Source organism: Aphelocoma coerulescens, chromosome 2 (assembly GCF_041296385.1).
Source record: "Aphelocoma coerulescens isolate FSJ_1873_10779 chromosome 2, UR_Acoe_1.0, whole genome shotgun sequence".
Lineage (NCBI taxonomy): Eukaryota > Metazoa > Chordata > Aves > Passeriformes > Corvidae > Aphelocoma > Aphelocoma coerulescens.
In genome coordinates, this window is record NC_091015.1 from 80,380,816 (window position 1) to 80,397,677 (window position 16,862).

The following is a 16,862-nucleotide window of genomic DNA, read 5'->3' on the forward strand; positions in this document are numbered from 1 at the left end:
ATGCTTTTTTGCCAACCAAGAATTGCTTATCCAAACACAGATAACTGACATTTGAGTCAGAAATTTCAATGATATGGACATTTTAATGAACATTTTGATACTGAGATTTAAAGAGGCTGTAATTTTAATTAGAAAGAAAAAAACCACTTGGGATTTGAGAAAGAAATTCCCAGTAATTAACTTATCCTTTGCTTAAGAAAAAGATTTTTTTTTTGGAAGTACATTGCGTTCTCATCCCCAACTGGTTCCACGCACTGCTCCAAATGCTAAATATCTATAGAACAGCTCCAGCTTTGAACTATGCTAATGACCAGACATCAAGAATTTTTTCTGGGCATGAAAACAATTTCACTCTTGGACTGAGTCATCTGAAGGAGACATTGCTGTGTTTGCTATCTGGAACAGTTTAATGCAGAAGTAGAGGACTTCAATTAAAATCATTTTGGCAAAACCTGCATGGCTTTTGGAGGGCTTCACTTTATGTTCGAGCTGGACTTAGATCCCAAACATTTGCAGCAGACTGAAGAATGCCTGTTCTCTGATGCAGTGAGGATTAACCTCCTGCTTTGTATGCTCATCTGACGAAGTATACAATAAAAAGAAAACACAAAGTGACTCAAAAAAAATCTGAGTACAATTTGAATTAAGTCAAGGATTACAGTACACAAAGCTCCCTTGCCTGTTACACATAGTAATAGTAGCACAGACACCATGATGTCTGTCAAAGATATCCTAAATGTATCCTCACAAGCACAGAAAATGCAATGCCCTCAATGGTTAAAATTCTAATTATCTTCTAGTGGACACCAAATACCTAAGGAAAAGAAGTGGTACTTTCTGGATTCTCCATGCCAATACCATCAGGTTTCAATACCTCAAAGACTTTGTTTCACGGGTAGTTTCTCATGCAATAGTGTTTCTTTGTTGCATGTGGATTATTGTAACACTTCTAGCATCAACTCAGAGGGGGGAAAAAATGCTTTCCACAAGGCTTGGTTTTATTCCAAAGTAGAGAGAAAGAAAAACACCCACTGGCCTACTTGAATATTGAAATAGGTCCTTAGCAACTGGAGCCAGCATGACCTGGAGTTTGTCAATGCTGAACACTAGCACGCAAGTTCCAGTGGGCTTACTGTTCCTCCTGCACCTAGGGGTAGTTTTTGGCCTGCTCACTTAAACCCTCACTACACAGCTTGGCAATGGATTCCAGGCACCGAAACTTCAATGGCATTTTAGACACAGGGGTTTAATTTGGTTTGGCTTGGTCTGAGCTTTAGACACTTGCCTGCCATGCGGTTTGACAGAAGGCCCCTGCTCAGCACTGAGCTGCACCTCCTGTCCCCTATCGCTCCTGGTACTGAGAACACAGCTGAGAATCAAGACTGATGATTACTGTGAGAAAAGTTTTCTTAATATAGCAGGTAAGCAGAATATTCAGGTGCCCGGTCTGCAAGGAAACGAGACACAATTTCTCCAAATCAAGTCCTAGCGCAAACTGCTTACCCACAACATTAAACATGCTGACAAGGTATGGGCTGAAATTAACACCATTTTTTTTTTTTTGCACAGCCAGAATATAGGAGTGACATGCCAAACCAGAGGGTGGAATTAGCAATTGGTGTCACTTGGCTTCACTGTTCAATATGCATACATGAAGAGGCATGACAGCAGATCCAGACGGATAACACAAGGAAACAGTCAGTACACGGTGGGATCAGTATGTTGTGCAATTTAAACAAACAGTGTCTAATATCAAGCAGGATGAGTCATGAGCATGCAGATGATCCCCAAGGTTTCTCAGCGAGCAGATGCGGATCTCTGTGCTTCTTTCACGAGTGTGCAAAAATTATCTTTAAATGCAAAACTCCTGCATTTTTTGTGTCATGTTGAATAAATCAAATAGTGGTATAGTCCTTCTTGGACATGGCATTAGGCAGCTTATTATGACATGTGACTTTACAACACTCACAGTTGTCAGAAACAGAGCAGACCTTGCATTGTGGCATTGTGCCAGAAAGTGCAAACACTTAGTGTTGCAGGGCAGCATTATTTCCACTGCTGGTTCAACGTGTAAAATTACTGGGTAGGCAGAAACACAGGCTAGATAGAAAACTAACTCAAATGACAGCTAATAACTGGTCCTTCTTATTACAAAGTACAGTTCTGTGGGTGGTGATACGCCATTCTCATTAACTCAAACCAGAGGGAAAACTGTAAACACATACAGTAAACCAGAAAAAGAGTCTGAATTCCCAGATTTCAAACCCTTGAACAAAAAGTTCAAACTCAATTGCTCAGTCCTGGGGGGGAAAAAAAGACAGCAATGCCTCCAATTTCAACGTCTAATTAGAGACTTCTCTAATGCATCCAATACTTATTTCAAGGTATACATTTATGAAGGTTTTCAGAGAAACTGGCTCATCATTGCTTGAATTAGCTTGTATTCTAGTTTGGCTTTCTGTAAAAGAGAAAGGATAATACACATGTGTGAATGTGTACATGGATTTACTCTTCATGTACAAAGGTCCTGTTTTGTATCTGAGTACCATGCAAGAGAGCAAAAAGAAAATATCACAGAAAATCGTAATTGAAAATGAAGAATAGACATTTAAACGCCCAAATTCACTGCCTGAAATGTCCTTGCTTAACCATCTATGATGTGTTCCGGAGGCACGTTGCATCAGTGTTTCACAGCATACATTGCAAGACCACGTGGAGGAACTACTTCTCTTCAGCCTAAGAATATGAGCTGTTTATGTGTGCAATATTTCACCATCCACAGAAAGAGAAATATTAACACTGGCTATCCTAGTAGAAAATCCATCTTCTGATTTTCAGCTGCAGAGATTTTAAAGACTTTGTAAAAACTTAAAATCTTTGTGCAAACTGATAGTTTATGCCTAGATTCATCTAGGACAGAAGTGTTTGTAACTGCTTGAAAGAGATGGAGAAATACTATAGATTTCTTCAAGGCACAAACTCTTCTACATGTTCCATAGCTTTCCAAGCTCTACAACAATCCCCTGGACTTACACAGACTGACACTATTTCATTTGGTCAGCTATGATATACACAAAAGAATTAACTTCCCTCTGTGGTAAATGAGTATTAATCATCCTTGGACTACTCCAGAGATGTACTCTCCACCAAAAACAGCTCATACAATCGTAGAATGATTCTATCCTCCTTGGACTACTTCACAGATGCATTCCACTAAACACATCTCATACAAGTGGCTGTTCTAGCTATGGTATACCACGACTCTTTCTGAAAACAAAAAGACTGGTGGAAAACTGGGTAATGGCATTAGGCTACAAGTCCAAACAGTAAATTCTGATCAACACTCAATCCAAAGACTGGATCTGCAATCTAGACACCATAGAAAAGGTATAGTAAGATTGAGAGGGAGAGAGGAAATAGACAAACAAGCATAAATGCATAAATTATATATGCATATATTATATATATAAAGGCATCTAATCTATAATAACTGCCTAAAAGACCATACTCTCCTGAAACCTACATATGATGCTGCACTTCTTTCTGAGAACATGCATTCCCAAGTAAGGGGGTGGAAGCTCAGGGACTAGGCTCTGCAGAGCAGTATCTATCACTGCTCACACTCTCCTAGACAGCACATCAAACACAGAACATTCTGCAATCCCAAAACTTCACCATAACTTTTACTTTCCTGATTCTGGAGTTGAGAAAACTCAAGGGTTTTCTCAGGGGTTGCTCTGCCACAATTACCAAAATCCTTGAGTTATGTTCTGTCCAATGCCCAAAAAGTTTCACTGTCTCCCTGGACAGGGAAACAGACAGCAAGTTGTGGTCTTAAGGCTTTTATCATTTATTGCCCAGTTTCTTTGTGTCTTTTAATGCTAAAAAGCCAGTAACAAGTACTCGAGGGCACTGAAGCCTGGCCATTCTCCCCTTTTGATCTAGGATGAATGAATAATCAAGTGATAAATGGGGTGGAAATTTAGATTAGGTTTTGCCTCTTACCCTGGTCTGCCCACAAACAGGCTGTGGTTTACACCTGGGTATTCCCTGTCCTGTTCAGACAGAGCATGTGGACAATTTGCTGTAACTAGCTGGTATTTGTAATTCAGCCTATATATACAGGTCATCTGGAATGTTATGCTTCTCTTCCCTGATGAATTAACTCCTAGAGGTTGGCTTCTGGTGGGAATACTCATGGTTCTGCATTCATCATCTGTGCTAAACACTCACAGCTTTCCTAAACATCCCTGAAGAGTAAACACACACTGAAGAGCTGGAACACAAAGAAAGAATTTGTTGAAAATTTCTAATGAGACTTTGAACCAAAGAAAGTCATTTGCTTTATGTTTATGATTAGCACACTGAGTTCCTGACCTGGTCAGACCTTAAGGTGGTACCACAGAGTAGATGTTAATTTGCAACAAATAATAAATCAAACTGGTCTAGTTTGACTCACCCAAACACCACAAATAAAGGGCTGCTACTGAGGCTCTTCCCTGGGCAGTAAGCCAAGAAATCCAGTGCTGTGTCACTTTTATCCACATTCCCCTCTGCATCATCAGTCTGGCTACAATCGGCTACAATCCTACTGAAGGTTCTTTGCAAGAAACCTACATGAAATCTCAGTAAGGAAACATCTGCTGATCAGAAGATGTCCCATGACTCAAGCCACTGCATTCCCCACTCCACAGACGTCTGCTTTTCAACTAAATGGATTCCCTCTGGAATACAGGGACAGATATACAGATGAGGTTAATAGTGAGACTCATCTCACCTGGATTTAACCATTTAAAAGATGTCTGGGTTAAACCAGCTGTCCAGGTTCCCTCTCTAGTCAGTGCAAAGAGCTACCTCTAGGAGCAGATTGAATCCTTGTATTTTAGAAAGCCAGAAAACAGCTCTCATCTCTTTTCTGTAGCCCTGATCAAGCTTCCCAATAAGACTAGGCCTTGGATATGGAGATAGCACTCTGTGCAATGACAAAAGTGCCTGATCCATCTGAGAGAGTAAGATTGTGAATCTCACAAGCTACAAATTCCCAAAGAACAATCAATTTCTCAACAAGTACAACAGTTCTAAAAAAAATTAAATACAGAACATCTTTCATGGAGGGAAAAAAAAAAAAAAAGACAAAAAGACCCCAAACCCAACCCAAAAGCCAGGGTGGAAGGAACAGGGAGAAGAAGGGGCAGTAATAAGGAACAATTTTCTATAATACTTCCAAAAGAAAAATCAGTCATCATATTATTGCAAGCATAAGCGTGCCTTTTATCCATCATTGCAGTAGAGTGATAACACTTTCAGGCTGCTTCCCCTTAGAGTCCCAAGAGGAAAACAGAGATTTTTGCCAAGTCGCCTGTTGCTACTTTTTATCCTGAGTGTTGCCTTTCATCATTACAGAATGGGAATTCTGCCACTGATTTCAAAGACTCTCATGATCATAATTGTAACTTTAGCTTTATATTAATGTACATGTGTTTAATTTAATTGCTTTGTTTAAAGATAAAAGAAAAAATGGATTTCAAATCTCCCAACTGATTTCACTGCACATGTTCATAGTTCTGTAGTTAAAAATCTCATGCAGCTTTTTCCTCCCCCCACGGGGAAACAGCAATATAAGAACCACACCTATCTGTGTAATGAAAATAGCTATAAAATGTTTACATTTTCTCCATTGTAATGGAAATTTCACACTGTTCTACTGTTAAACTGATTTCTCAAGTCCTTATAATCTAATGTTTTAAAGGTAATTTCATGCAAATCTGTCTGGAGAGGAGGCTAGAAGCTTAACCACCCTTAAAAAACAAGGGAAAAAAATGATTTAAGGCCATAGCAGTGCAGGTGTAGATCAGTGCAGTTCTGTTAGTGGTGTCACATTAATTTACACTTGCATAATTTGTTTCAGAGACAGTCATTCTGAGGCAACATGTGACAATCTGAAATCAATTTTATAGAGCACCATAACACGTCCAACTTCACATTTACATAGATTGAAAGAAGGTGAGCAGATCATGCTTATGCATGCAAAGGCACACTTAGCTCACGTAGAGATTTCTCTCAACAGCAATCCTCTTCAGACTGGGAGAGGCTACACACATTACATTCATTGCATTCATTAAACATTCATTAAAACTTCTTAACACAGCGCGAAGCTTGGGGTGCTGTGCAGCAATAAGCATGCTCCCCACCCTGGCTGGTGGCCAAGAGAGCAAGGATCGATCTGGAAAAATCCACACCCAGCTTGCCTATGAGAAAAAAAGGTGATTTTATTTCCTGTAATTAGCAGATATTTGAAGTACAGACAGAGGAAAGGAAAGGTTGTCTTTCGGTCTTTTTTGTTTGGTTGTTTTTTTCAATCCTAATTCAGTGTTAAGGACTTGAGAATTTTATCTAAAATATCTGTGGTGATCTCAGTGACTTTACACAGTCTAACAACCTTTTCTAACCCCAAGACTAAGACCTAAAGAATGGGTAACAAGTGTTCTTTTAATCACAGCACATCCATGGGGTGGGTTTTTTTTGTTAGGGTTTGAGGGATGTGTGTTGGATTTTAATGCGAATAGCTAGCTTTTGCTTTACTCCATCTTTAAATGGGGCCTTCACTTTTGTATTCAGTTCAAGTAAGAAATAAATTCATGGTGTTTCAATGACTCTTATCTTGAAGTATTCTCTTTAATTCATATTTAATGGATTGATCTACTTTACAGAGAAGAGCTGCTTTGTACTTTAATGGTAGCAGCCATGAACATTAACCTGAGCCCAGGTAGAACACATGAAGGAAGCTTGACAAAGTTCATGACATCTGCCTAGCTGTAAAAAGGCTTCTGCACACCTGCTCCTGCTTATAAAAAACACCAGATAGATCTTGTGAGTTTCTTCTTCCTTCCCTCTCATGTAGGCTGTGACACAGTAGAACACGTTATTTGGTGTACACTAAAATACACTGCTAATGGAACAAATGGGACTGAAAGAACAGGATAATCAAATGATTCTAGTCACGTTATTACCTGTGCATTTAAAAAATTGTTGGTTTTAACTTATTATGTATTTATTACTTTTAAAAGGTTTCTTATTGCCAGAGTGAGCCAGAGTACAAATAGGATGAAAGCAGTACAAAATGTAGTTACACCAGAAAAAGATGAAGTAGTTTCAAGAGAAAAACTGCACATTTTCCATATACTCTGTTCTCAATAGTTCAAGGTTGTTGCAAATCATCATAATGACCATCAGACCTGCATTTTCACATTACTTTAAGCACATATCAAAGTAGAGCAGGTTTAAGAAACTGGAAGTCAAATAGTGTATTATAAGCTCATATTAAAACTACCTTAAATCAATGCTGCTGTAAATAGTTACTTTGACGTTCAGGAACCAAATGTAGCCTGAGCCAGCTCTGGCCATATCACTTAATTTGGCTCCTTTGGTTAATGAAAATCATACATTTTATCTGCCTGTGGACTGCTCACACTCAGGTGAACCTGTTTATCTTTTCTCTCAGACTGCTGATCTTCTCAGAAAATTTTACCATATAGAAGTAATGGAAATAAGACTTTAATGTCTGAACCAGCAATTATCAGTTGTTCCAAAAGCTTAAGGTTCCAAATATTTCTGAAAACAACTATTCTTGTGCTAGGACATGACACAGGCGGCCAGCATATCACCTGGTGCAGCACAAGACCTTATTTGTGTGGATGCAAATTTAAAGTGGCAGAAATACCCCCACTGGCACTGACCTCTCTGTAATGGTCACAATCTGGAAAGCGAAAAGACTTTTGAAATATGTTATCTTTCGCCTCCTCTTTGAACTAAGTTATATTTATCTGTTTTTCTTTGGCATGTGAAAGAAGACTTGTAGGGAAAATCCTCCTTTCTCCTTTCATTTTAATTTAGAGGAAATTTTGGAGAAAATCACTATTCTGTTGGACAGGCACTTTCTTTGAAAAAGGGGGAGATCACCATAATTTCCTGGCCACTCCACTGTCCTATGTACAGCCTGCATTTCAAGGTCACAAAGCCAGAAGTAACACTAATGGTCTCCAAGTTTCCACAGCTAACTTTACCCAGATCTTGCACCCTTTCTGGAAGCCACTGACTCCAGGTCAGCTGAGTGGAATTCTGCGTTGGGAGTCTTGTGCAGGACTCCTGCCTGGACAGCATGTCCCAAGCAGGAGAGCGTTCAGTGCGTTCATGCTGCTGTCCAGGCAGAGGACCCTTCCCCAAGGGTCATCCCTCCTGTTTTCTGACCTGACACCAGGCACAATCTAAAGGCAAAGAAAACACAGAACATTGGGCTGTTCCTACATGCTCTGTGGGTGCTCTGGAGGGGCTGGAGACAAACCAGGTACATCTCATGATTAAGGCTGACTCGGAATCTCTGTTTACAGGGAGAATGATGGAAGAAAGTTAATACAGCATACCCTGAAGCCATTATAACCTTCTGCACTGGAGAATCCCTTTCCTGCAAAATGGAAAAGGATTTGAGGCTGCTGTAATCAGAAGAAACAAGAACAGAAAGCACTGGGAGTCTATTTTCTTTTCATAGCAGATGCAGGAGTGCTTTTATGTTGTGGTGACTCTAAGTGACATCTCCTGTACTGATCACAGCCTCCACTCCTAATAAAGTCATAGCTCCTTCCCCTAAACCTACTAGGTCTCAAAGCAAAAGGGGCACTAGCACAGTATGACTGAAAGGCAGAGAAGTCAGAAGTCATAAATCTAAGTGGTTGTACGTAAACCTTTGTTTATACATTCTCTTCCTGGTTCTTCAGCAAGAAAGTTTTGTTGGGAGAATTAGTTTCTGTATTGCAATTCATAATATCTACTTACATATAAAGAGATCTTACTGTACTTACAGAGCCTGACTCACATCTCTCTACACAAGTAATAATTTTTATGTTTCTAAGGGCCATAGACCTCATTGCCCAAGTAGCCATCATCATTTAGGTAACAAAATTACTACAAGAGTTAAAATTATAAGTGTGAGGAAGACTCTAAAAATTATGGATCCGGAGAGATAGGATATTTCTTTGAGCCAGCCCTGTTACCAGACTTTATTTAATTCATGGTCATCCCTTTCAATGCAGTCATACAACAGGCAACACCTACAGATGCAAGGTCAGGCACTACTCAACACTTCAATTCTTTTTTGCTCATCAGGCCGTGGGTAAGGTTCAAGCTCAGTGATGCAGTTCAATTTTCAGTACTTCTCAGGTAGCTGGGCATGCTACAAGACAACCCCCCTTCCTGCTAAATACCAGCACATTCTTAGACAATTCGTCATCCTGAAAAGCAGCTGAAACAAATAAACAGTCTGCCTGAGAAGCAGAAAATAGTAAACTGATTATGGGTCAAATAGCAATAGGTGTTTCCGGCTCTCTACATACTGAAAGCTCTCTACTTACTTGGGGTTTGCCAACTGCTCTAGAGGAGAAGCTGAGCTCCATCATTCATATGTTCTGTGCTCTCATGTTAGCCATTTCAGTTCCACATGTCTGTGTTTCCACACCTGTAGGATGCAGTGGCAAATCCTGACCATTTTTCCCCATGAACTGGTTATGTATGTAACAGTGACCTATTACCAGTAGCTGATCAGCCTCCATTTACATGTCCCAGGGAGGGCTTTAGCCCAAACTGGTTTCTCCATGAAAAACTAGAAAGGGGACCTTCCATTGCATGGTGGTACTTCCAAGCTGCAGGACCATCCTGCTACATTAGGTATGTCCTTCCTTACATGGATCACACTCCAAGGAACACTGGCTTCTTTCCCTCCCCTGCGTGAGCAGCTAAATGGTGCCTGTAAGCCTTGCTGAATGATCTTGCCTTAGAGAGAAGCTTTTTGTTGCTTGGGAGGAGAAAGGGGCTAAGACTGAAACTACCCCCACCTTCTACTGCTATAATCTTTTTCTCCATGATACACAGGAGTTGGGAAGAATCTGAGGACTTCCTCAGTGCACTGTTCTGAAAAAAACACGTTATGTTACTTAACATGCTTCCGTGGTCAGGTGTGTTTGGATTAGGTGTGCACAGATGGGGAAAAAAAGCTGTATGACATTCAGCTGCTATCTTCTATCTGATAGCATAGGATATCAGAGCACTGCATCTCATAGCCAGTGGCAGTTATTTGTGAAAGAATGTAAGAACAAGGCAAACATACAGCAACATACACCCAACTTGTTATTCTTCTGGATTTTGGAAATCTGCGGTTTAGAGACATTGCAAACCCAGGGGCTGCATGTAGCCTTTTGGGCAAAGTAGCTCCTCATGATCTGAGATATCCCAATCTTTTTTAAGTGAATGACAGAAGTACATAGGCACAAAAATGTTGCTAAAACAAATATACCCTCTTCACACTAGCATGGCTTTGGTATAATGGTTGTTTGCTGGGGAAGATAGTGTGAAATAATGCCTCTCTGCTCTGTGTCTTAATTAAGATGAAAGCAGGAGGGCATGAAGAAAAGGAAGAGATGAGTGATGTCTCTGTTTTCAGATGAGTTAATCTAAGACAAGCCAAGCATCTTCAGAATTCAATGGTTAAGGAGTAGAAAAGAGGTAAGAAAAATAAAATTTTCCAAATTACTCTGAAGCCCGTAAGTGAAGCTATTTAAACATCAGACTTAATTCAGCAGTTCAGAAAAGTGTTTCATTGTACATTGTCTCTAGTTTTAGTTTTCTAAGGCTAAATCATAATTTCTGAGCTCTTGAAAAAAGCAAACCAGTACCAGCACTGCTCCAGGTATCCAATTTAACTTTCTGATGGCCTTACTCCTTTTATTCAGATTTGCCTGCTGAAAGCTTTGTGCTTCACAGTCCAATCACATCATGGCCACATGATGCCTCGTTTTGTTTAGTCTGTACCCCTGCAGCCTGCCAAGCCTAACCTTCACAAGTCTATGTTTTGTTTTGTACTCCATCGTCTATTTTGCCTAGCCTTTGTTCCCATCTCAGTTGCCCTCCACATCTGTCAGAACAGTTGCTTTGGTCACTTTCTCAGCTTCACCCACGCCATGCTCACCTGACCCTCCTCATTTGGCACACACAACCGGCTTGCCTTGACTCTTAACATGGAAAGTCCATGATAAATTAAGTTTGTGCTGTCTATTCCATGAAAACCTTTTTGTAGACTTCTCCTGCCACCCCCTTGTCACTTTCTTCCAAGCACTGATACGCACAACATCTCTGCACAACTCATTGAAGAAAATCCTTAAATCTACCACTTCCTCTTCCTTCGGAGCTTACTCCATGATGAATGGGAAGGGCAGATGGTAAGATAGGATCTCAGTTAATAATCTGCTGTCATTTTTGTGTCTGCATGTACATGATGTTCACATCACTAGCTCAGGAGAACATATTCCCATGTCACCACTGATGGATTAATTCCAAACACATCAAAGAACTTCTGTATCAGAACAACAACAACTGAGCAGCTCTGGGATAACCAGGAATGAAAAGTCAAGCATAAACTATGCAAGAGCTGTATACAAATTCTCTTGAGAGGAGTGTGAGCAACAGGGACAGTCTTCTAGAGACAATTAGACAGTTTTTTAAGCTTGATCATTTTTAGATATGCCCATAAAGGCACTGTTTTGAGAGACCCTGTTCATCTGACACAGTCCCCTTTTTGGTCAGAATGGCTAACAGAAATGCTTAAATTAACTGAAACACAGCTCAATATAGGCTATGACACTAATACCAGTTTTTACACAGGTGAAATAGAGTCTCCATGATCAGCAGAATAAAAAACCCAAAAATGATCACAAAGAAAGGGCATGAACTTAGCTTTACAATCTTTTAGTTTTACTGTCTCTTCAAATTGGCTCACAAAGAAGAAAATTCAAACGCTTCTGTAGGATTAGAGCAGAAGGCCACAAACAATACCAAAAACATCTTCAAGATTTGTCCTATAGAGATTTTGGGCTAGGGTTGTTCAGATGCTATAAATGCTCCTGTAAGTAAATAAATAGCAAGGACAAGAATTTATACAGAAAAAAACCCAGCAAAACCTGCCCAAAAAACTTCACCACCACCCCCACAATTATGCCTACTATTCACAGATTAATCCATGCAAGGTTTCCCTAAGTTCTATGTAATGAAGCAAACCCAAAAATATATGATCTAGAAATTAATGAGATCACTGGTTTCAAACCTCTAAAATGGCTTGAAAAGAACAAATTTTACTTGATAGCTAAATGTGATAATAGGTTAGCACAGGAGAAGAAATGTAATGCTGCCCTGGAAGAGGGGACAGACTTTGCATGGAAATTACCTTCCAATTGTACTTCTTGTCCTGCATACAATAAAACTGAGGCAGGGAGGGAGACACAGATTAAAAGGGGCTAGACGCAGAGATCCAAGAGTAGCTGAAAGTGGAAATAAGTCTTGATGGAGAGTTTGTTTGTCAACAAAAATCCTGCCTCAGGAATCAGGCAAGTTCGATCTTGCTGGGTGTACGGGCAACATTTGCTCTCTGTGCCCATAAAAGGGTCACCTGCACAGAGCTGAGATGGACTCGTTTCGCAAGCAGAAAAACTGCCCACCTCTTCCCAGGTAATTTCACCTGGAGTAGTTTAGCAGCAAAGGAGCTGACTTACGTTTTTCCCTTTTCCACACACTGTAAATGCCTGACTCATGCTTTTGGACAGGATGAAATGCAAAATTTCTAAAATAAATAAACAAATAAATAAATAAAGCTTTCCCCATCTCCCACCACCCACCCATTCCTGAGGGATGACTGGCTGTTTCATAATCAGGAAATGTGTGAACACTTCGGGGGTGGGGAACAAAACAAGATCTCATGAGGTTGCAACCCTTTTCCAAAGGCTTAAATACACGTCAGATAAGAATCTAAAGAGACAGGAGAGTTCCAGACATCTTGAGCTTTACCCTTCATTAGTTTCTGACTCAACTGATTTAGGTGCCCTCTTCAAAAAGAGGAAGAGAATGCACCCATGTGGACAACTCTGTTCCATTATGTGCCATGTTTCAGCTTGAAAACTACTTATTTTTTGCTGCAGAACATCCCAGTTGGCATTTCCCTGCTTCACAAATTCAATTAAAACAACCCTATAGCAAACTACATTTAAGCCAACCCAACTATGTGGGTTTAGGGATTTTTTAGTATTATTATTTTTCCTCTGAACTGACATTTACTTCTTTCATTATTCTCTGCTCTCAAAATCTTCTCCTTCTACCTCTTTTTACTGTGTCAGACCCTTCTGCCCTTACTCCAGCAACTTTCCTCCATTCCACTGAGCCCTACAAGAACATTGTTAGAAACTTTTCAGAGGTCATTCTTGAACAAGCTTGAGCTATGTTTTTTTTTTTGCTCACACCCCCTGAGTGCTTATATGCCAGAGAGTTATTAGCACAATTCCCACACCAAAGGTACTAACATATATGGATGCTCAATTCTTCCATTTGCCTCCCACCCTGCAGCCCAAGTAACTCAGTAATTAGCATTCTGCTTACATCATCAAGGAGCAGAAATACTTAGGGGCTATAGCAGCTGAGGAAAACAGAGAAAATGCAAAAACACAGAGAAAGAGATTCCCACAAGAGAACTTGCCCGGTAAGAAATAGCCGGAAAGGGAGCAAACCAATTGGAGGCCACATGAGATGCATCACCCACCCTTTCTGCCTGACATTCATGCTTGTACTGTCTGAGTAAGATGCTCATTAATCCCAGGATCCCGAGTCTGGCAATTTTAGCTGATGGGTGAATTGTCGTGAAGTTTCCTGTCAGCTGCTATTTGCAGTGATTGCGCTATGAGCTTGACATGCGTTGCATTGTTCAGGCTGGTTTTGTTCTTTTATTTTGCTTGGGCTGGTTGCCTCCTGGAACCTCTACTCTGCCTACTTCCTGAGGATTAAAGCATGTCTTCTGGGCAAGGAGACGCAGGGACCACCTGCAGATTCTGTTTATATATCCAGCCTTGTAGCCTGATTGATCTCACAATAGGACTGCATAATGTAAACACTTCATTATTCCACCGAAGGATATGTGCTCTACCACCTATGGTCCCCCCAACCAAGAGTCAGTTTTAGACGGTTAAAATTTGTTAAGCCACACCAAAAGAAGCTAAACAAAGGAAAATCCATCCTAGCAACATGTTTAAGTTTTTAAGTTAGACTAATTAAATGCAATTAAGTTGGAAACTTTAGCCTACCGCTTTATTCCAGGATTTTGCCACCAAGCCTCAGAAGTGCTCAGGTCTGATGCACTATTTCCGTGTGCCTAATAACAACCAAAACTCAGGTTATCAATTCAATGGGATTTATTCCCCCTCTGGGCATAAGACACCCCAAGTTCAGCCTAGGGAATTTCTTTCTTCACATGGGGGACTGGTGGGAGGCACAGATCCACCTATAGAGAAATGGGAGCCTGAGGAGTCACCTCTCCTTGGCTGTTTTCAACATGGCACCTACTCACTGTGCTGCCTCCTAACCTGATGTTGCAGAGGGGCAAGGGGAGAAGGCAGGGAGAACACTTTTCTGTTCCTCCCAAAACACAGAAATGAAGAACATCAGTGTTTCCAAGTATTTCCTACAGGACTTTTGTAGCAGTATTTCCTTTTGCCAGATGAGAAACTGAGAAAAAGAAGCCAATGCCCACCTGCAGATTTTGGGAGGGCAGTAATGATCTGTACCTGAAACAGCATCGAGAAGCTTTTGCTGCTTCCTACACTGAAACTTAAACCACCTTTCCCCCTTTGCTCAGGAACAAACACCTCCTCTTACTCAGAGCCAAAGGAGAAGTCAAGGGCAGAGCCGTGGCCATAACATTGCATCTCCTGAGACTCAGGGTTCAGCTCTTATGAGCATTTCAACATCGTTCTTGTGGTTTACTTCCCTTTGGGAATTGTTTGTTGGTTGTTTTGTTTATTTAACAGCCTTAATTAAAAACTAAAGGCACACCCAGCTAAAGCAAGGCACAGTAATCTTAGGAACTGCCCAAGTTCCTCAAGAGGGAGGAGAAGTTTACTCTGAATTTATCTAGGTAGATAGAAATAATAAAAGAACAGAAAAACACGGAGTACGTCAACGTCTGTAATGCACTCTGCACGTATCTCAGACTGCTCCTGAAAGCATAAACAAAACTGATACAATTTAATTCAGCTTTAAATAAAACAGCCCATTTTGACTAGTAAGCAAGGCATGAACACACACAGAGTGTCAGGGTATCTGCTGAATTGGGCATTCACAGGTTCAGCACACAAAACAGCCAGAAGATCTTGACTGAACAACAGACACAAGCAAGGCATGTAAGCACTTACTAAGGTCATTTAAAACACATCCACACTTACTGGCTTTATAGAACTAGAGCTTAATTGTTCAGCAAATTACAATAGTTTGGTGCTTACACCAAGCACTTTATCAACTGAAATACTTTTTATTTTTTTAAAATTTATTTTCTGCTTTGAATCACATTGTAGACCTTCAACAAGACCTTCTGTGAAACTTCAGAGAGCTTGAGTGTGCCTGAAAAATTGGTGTCATTATCCTGTTGGCTAGTGCTGACTCCCATATTTTATGATGGGCACCTAAATTTAACTCCCTAAATTCACACAGAGATTAGTAAGTAGGAACAGCTTGAACTCTGACAATTCTCCAAATCCCTGAAATAATCCTAAGAGCATTCCAATCCTAAAAGTGGGTTCTTGTCCTTCTAATCTAGACTCCTAAGAAGAAAAAAAACCCCAAAAACTTTAGAATTGGAGGGGAGACCAGCACAGAATCTTTGCAAAAGGACCTATATATGAGAAGAAAAAAATTATTTACATTTGACAGGGAACAGATATAGCCAAGATTTTAAAACTAGCCCTAGCATCAGACCAGGAGGGATTACTGCTCACAGGTTTTGATAGATAAAGTAGCTTTAAAAAATGCTCTGGGCTAAAATTTTCTCTGAATTTCTCTTAGCACACTTCATCCTTGGAGGTTTCTTTTCATATTCAAAACTGTAGAGTTTATCCTATCTTTAGCAGCAACTTATTGGAGGAGCAGCTTCTTACTGTGCAAATTGTTCCCTGATTTTATTTGAGAAAGTCCTTATACAATGAAAAAGAAAGGAAATTGAAGCTGACTCTAAATCCTTACATACACTGTGCTGCCTCTCCAGCCTTTAAATCAAGGGAAGTTAAAAACTACTTGAATCAAGAGCAGGATCAATCCCCCTTTTTTTAAAAAACTCACCAAAAAGTGAAAGCCCAACTTCTTCCCAGCTGACAAGCCTTCACATCTGGCCAGGCCAGCTCCTGCCATCGCATGCAGCTACTCATGCACCCAGTTGTTACTCACCTCTCTTGCTGCAGGACCAAGCCATTTTCTCCTGAACCTGCCAGCACTGTTCAAGCACAGAGCCAAGACAGCAGCTCTCCTTGAAAACTTCATTATCACCATCATTACACAACAGAACATGCTTGATGCTTGAAAAGGTGTCCATGCTGACCCTGAGGAGGAGAGGTGCTGCTCAGAGGCCTCAGAGAGCTCTGCAGGAGAAGCTGGCTCTCCCCTGCTACCCCAGCAGGACTCAGCAGATGAACATCATCAAGTCATTTGAGCTCCCCAGGCCTTGAGTTCTTTGTCTGCCAGCAGATGGATAAAGGCCTCAGCACCACAAAGGAGACAGACAAGACTGTGCTTTATAGTCTTCCTAACACAACCCAAAATCTTCTGGAAAAGAGAAATTCCTCTTAGGGAATAGGTCTGTAGAGGTTAATAGAGATTTATTTTTTTTAAGAGTTGCATGGCTATAATTCAATTCATTCTGACTAATGTGTCCAAACTTGTTCCCCATGGTCTTTTTTTATGCCCAATAGCTTTTCTTTTAACCTGCTTTCCCTCTCAAAACTTTCCCACCATTT

The 16,862-nt window shown here is 40.5% G+C and overlaps 1 long non-coding RNA gene across 4 annotated transcripts in view; it reads right to left on the bottom strand.

Moving 5' to 3' along the window:
• Nucleotides 1–16,381, bottom strand: part of LOC138106887 (uncharacterized) — a 137,433-nt gene extending 121,052 nt beyond the window's left edge. For all 4 annotated transcript variants that reach the window (XR_011149178.1, XR_011149179.1, XR_011149176.1 and 1 more), the window contains exon 1: nucleotides 16,297–16,381. This is a non-coding gene — a long non-coding RNA (uncharacterized lncRNA). The remainder of the gene's footprint in view (nucleotides 1–16,296) is intronic.
• Nucleotides 16,382–16,862: the final 481 nt, after the last annotated feature.